Source organism: Galeopterus variegatus, unplaced genomic scaffold (assembly GCF_000696425.1).
Source record: "Galeopterus variegatus unplaced genomic scaffold, G_variegatus-3.0.2 Scaffold6130, whole genome shotgun sequence".
Taxonomy (NCBI): Eukaryota; Metazoa; Chordata; class Mammalia; order Dermoptera; family Cynocephalidae; genus Galeopterus; species Galeopterus variegatus.
In genome coordinates this window covers 108,773-113,608 of record NW_007732241.1, presented here as the reverse complement: position 1 = coordinate 113,608, position 4,836 = coordinate 108,773, and the positions used below count along the sequence as shown (strand labels likewise).

General features: G+C 45.0%; 1 pseudogene; it reads right to left on the bottom strand.

The window, feature by feature from the left end:
- Positions 1 to 3,371: 3,371 nt before the first annotated feature.
- LOC103605872 overlaps positions 3,372 to 4,836 on the bottom strand; it is a 5,127-nt pseudogene continuing 3,662 nt past the window's right edge.

Here is a 4,836-nt window from a genome sequence, read left to right as displayed (position 1 = left end):
AAAAAATTGTTGGTTAAAATTTGTAAAGGTGGTTTACATAATTGTTAATAATACCAGAAGAATGTCTACATTACATTATGTGACACAGTAATGGTGTTCACAGCAAGAAATATAGAACAGAAACATGTCATCATCAAGATGGTCAATTCAATTAAAATTTTATTTATACCTCTATATCTGCATATCTATCTATTAAACAATCACTCCTTATATACACCACCTTCTAATAGATCTGAAACAGCAAGGACAATATAGAGAGTTTCCCAACTGACTTCATTAAACATAGAGTAGGGGAGTATAGTGTATATTAGGCCTCATGGCCAGCTTAAGGCAATTGGGCTGGGCTGGAAGGAATGCTTCGGAAGCCTGTGCCTTAACCAGCCACATGTTATTGGACCCCAAGAGCTGTGGCATCTTGCATACCACTGATTTCAAAATTGCCCATTACTCTGCGAGAACACTCAAAGCCTTATAAACCTCTGGCTTTCCTTTGTTAGGAGGAACCAATGTGACTCAGTCTCCCCTCCACATTGGTGGAATAAAGCTGCTTGGCTGAATGGTGCCTGCCTCAGGCCTCTCCTTCTCCATCTCACCAAACCTAACAGTGTAGGGTGAGAAATGGGGTTGCTAATGACAGCATTAAGACTTAACAGGCTGCCACTGGAGTTCTTACCACTGCTTTTTATTTCTTTCTTTTTTTTCAAAATGTAGAATATATTGATGGTTATAAAGGGACAAGCTGGACAAGTTGGAGACATTTTAGGTCTGCTGAGATGACCTGCAGCACACACACATGCTCTGTTTTTCTGAACATGGTATTTTTTTTTTCATTAGCATGTATTACTACTCTACAGTTTCTTTTGGAGTAAATAAATACAGTGTCAGTTTGCAGAGCTGCTACAGACTTATTTAGATATTTAACAAAGTGAACTATTTCACAATTAGATCGACCACTAATGTGTTCCATTTTCTCTTTCTCTATGACCAGGGGTTGGCCATACATGGCTGTAAGGCTATTAAATGCCTTAATGGTGCTAACCTGGTCTGGGGCCTTACAGAGCCATACAAACAGAAGACCAGTAGCCATATCAACAGCTGTGAAGATAAACCTGAAATTCTCTGACCTTGGCAGTGGTCCTATAAAATCCACCTGTCTTCCAGTCAGGGGCACCCTTCTACGGGTTATTTTCCCCTTGGTATGCAGCACCCACCAGGGGTGTGGACTCTCTTGAGCTCACGCTGAACAAACATGATGTGTTTACTACATCTTCCCATTTTATGGGCAGGTTCCACTTCTGAGCCATTGACCACATGGCCTTGTAGCCAGCATGCTGCATTTGTCGATGTAACTATTGGACCACATCAGTGGCTGGGGCTTTCTCCAGCCATCTTACCTTAGCCAAAGCATCAGCTTCATCATTGCCTGGAATGGCTAAGACAAAGTGTCCTATGACATGGAAAAGAGTTATTTCCTTTACATGTCCTAATTCCCATAACTCTTGCCACATGGCTTGTCCTCACAGGGGTCGGAGGCCTACCATCCACCAATGAAATTTCCAAGTAGATATCCAAAGGGTAAGACCCTTATATATGTCCCACTCACATTGTTCCAAATGACCTAGCAGTGTTGGAGCCACCTTGGTTAAATCTGCAAGAGAATCAGCAGTTAGTAAGACATCATCTATATAATGAAACACTATAACTTTGTTGGGACTAGTCCATTTGGTTAGGTCCCCAACCACTAAACCATAACAGATGGTTGGGCTATGCAGGTAGCCTTGGGGAAACACTTGAAAAGCCCATTGCCTTCCTTCCCAGGTGAAGGTAAATTGATCTTGGCTATCAGCCAAGATCAGGATAGAGAAAAAAGCACTTGCAAGGCCTAGTACATAAAGATAAGTTCCTAGATGAGTCATCAGCTGATCCATTAAGCTTTGAGCTGAAGGCATGGCCACATGCAAAAGAGGCACTACTTTGTTCTATTCCCAATAGTCCACAGTCATCCTCCAGGTACTATCAGGCATTTTCCATTGGCCATACTGGGGCACTACAAGTGCTATGTATGGGACGAATGATGCTGACTTTTTCTAACTCCAATATAGTGGCACTGATCTCCATATGGAATCCCAGCAGGCTATACTGTTTCACATTGGCTACACATCTTGGCTTGGGTAACGCCTATGGGTCATGTTTACCGTGTCCCTGTAACACAGGCTTCACTGTCCGTATCCGCAACTGGAATTCTTCAACTGTCATTTGCAGGTGTAACCCATAAAGTACATCTATACCCAAGATGTATTCAGCTACTGGGGTTACATACACAGTATATACATGAAGGGGCAATCGTCCTATGCCCAGTGGCAAAGACACAGATGCTGTTATATTTGACTTTAATAGAATGTCCTCCATAGCCATCTACATGAACTGTGGCCCCTGTAAACTTATCTGGGTTGCTGTATATCAGGCTACATTCTGTGCCAGTGTCCCCCAACACCAATACATGCTGCACATTTATCCTTGACTAATGTATTGCCAGTTCAATGTGAGGCCTCTGGTCCTCACCTGTCCCCAAAAGATGAGTACCTCCTCCTGCTCCCTAATCAAAACTTAACAGCACATCCACCTCTGCAGGAGTAACCAAAAAATCTTTCGGAGTCACTGGGCATACCTTGTCATTTGCCTCTTTTGGAAGTTTGGTGTAATGCTGTTTGGGGTGCAATTGCTGCCACAAGGCAAACAGGACCACATTTGGTTGCCAGTCACTTTTTTCCTTATCAGCTCCTGCCCTAAGCAAGTCAAACCATATCTGCATACCGCTGGTCTTGCTCGGTCCCTTCGGGGAACCGTCTGAGCATATCTTAGGGACTTGGTCTTCAACACCTTTCAGACTCCCTTTGTTTGTCTCCTCCCCTCTGCTTCGCCCAGACTGGCCACAAGGGTCATCAATTCATGTATAGCATGACCAATGTATGGGACCAGTATGGCCATTAGTGACCCAAAGACATTGATGGAGCATTTTGCAGCAACACTGCATCTCTCATGCTGCCAGTAAAATGTTCATCATCTGGACCATGGCTGTTCACATTAAACATGGACTGTCACATCCCCGGCTCCTGAATGACTTGGACCAGGTCAGCATGCGTTTGCCATCTACTCACAGTTTCAGGCAGTTCTCTGGTGTTCGTCCACACAGTCCAGATGGCTGCATTCACCCATTCCATCCAGGAGTGGTTACCCTGTCCCTGTGGGTATCTGTGGCTATTCTGTAACCACTGCTGCAGGGTCAGGTGTGTGGTGACAGAGGCTAACTTTTCCATCTCATCACCAGAGCAGATCACACCATCCAGTCCTGGGTCCCATAACTGCAGCAACTAGGCAGCCAGGGGCTCTCCCTGTTTCTGCCAAAACTGTTTCCCCAGGTCAACCAACTCAGCTTGAGAATAGGGAACACATGTAATATACTGGATCACTTGTGGGTTGCCTACCAGTTGTCCACCTGGTCCCATGGGCTGCACGTGCTTCAGTTTCTGATGAACAACAGGTAGTGCCAGGGGATGCACAGCCTCCCCCAACTCACCATCAGATCGGTCATCGTTGGAAGCAGAGATGACCCTTTGCTGCACTTCAATTTCCAAAACAAGTACCCATACTTTCAACATGTCTGATTTCTGCTGCAAATCTCAAAGCTGTGCCACTTCATGGAGTGCCAGGTCCATGTGGACTCATAGTACAGTGAGCGATATCCAGACCCTGGATAAAAAAAGGAAAGCAGCCACTGGGTACCACATACTCGAGGGTAGCCACATTTCCTTCCCCTCTTGAGGGGTTAGCAGCTCCCTTACCTGCTTGGAATCCTGCCCATGATGCCAACTATTGTGCTGGATTACAGAAACCTGTTGGAAGCAGAGATGACCCTTTGCTGCACTTCAGTTTCCAAAACAAGTACCCGTAGTTTCAACATGTCTGATTTCTGCTGCAAATCTCAAAGCTGTGCCACTTCATGGAGTGCCAGGTCCATGTGGACTCATAGTACAGTGAGTGATATCCAGACCCTGGATAAAAAAAGGAAAGCAGCCACTGGGTACCACATACTCGAGGGTAGCCACATTTCCTTCCCCTCTTGAGGGGTTAGCGGCTCCCTTACCTGCTTGGAATCCTGCCCATGATGCCAACTATTGTGCTGGATTACAGAAACNGATATCCAGACCCTGGATAAAAAAAGGAAAGCAGCCACTGGGTACCACATACTCGAGGGTAGCCACATTTCCTTCCCCTCTTGAGGGGTTAGCAGCTCCCTTACCTGCTTGGAATCCTGCCCATGATGCCAACTATTGTGCTGGATTACAGAAACCTCTGCCCCATCCCGTGCAGGTCATGAGTCAGGTAATTGAAAAAAGATTCTGGCTACTGATAACAGTATAGAAATGCGTTATTCCAATGTGAGCTCTGTTGGCCAGTGGTTCAGAGCCACTGTCTTCCATACTGAAAGTGCACAATAGTGGCAACGAACCAAGGAGTATATATGGGTGCACACACACAGTTACAGCACTCTTATATAACTTGTTTACAATGGATGTGCTGAATCATATGCAGCTGGTTATGAGGTGAGGGGACCTGATCATATTGACTCCATTTTCCTCACAGTCATAAATTCACTCACTTCTTTGGCCAGTTCCCAAAATGTCTCAAAATTGACATGACCATTTGGAAGGTGTTTGGCACAACCCTCATTGAGGAAATAAATATCTTTGATTAAGAGACTGAAGAATTGTACCACAATCTTCTCTCTGCTACAATGAGCAGTTTAAAGACCTTTGTGCTTCTCCACAGAGAACT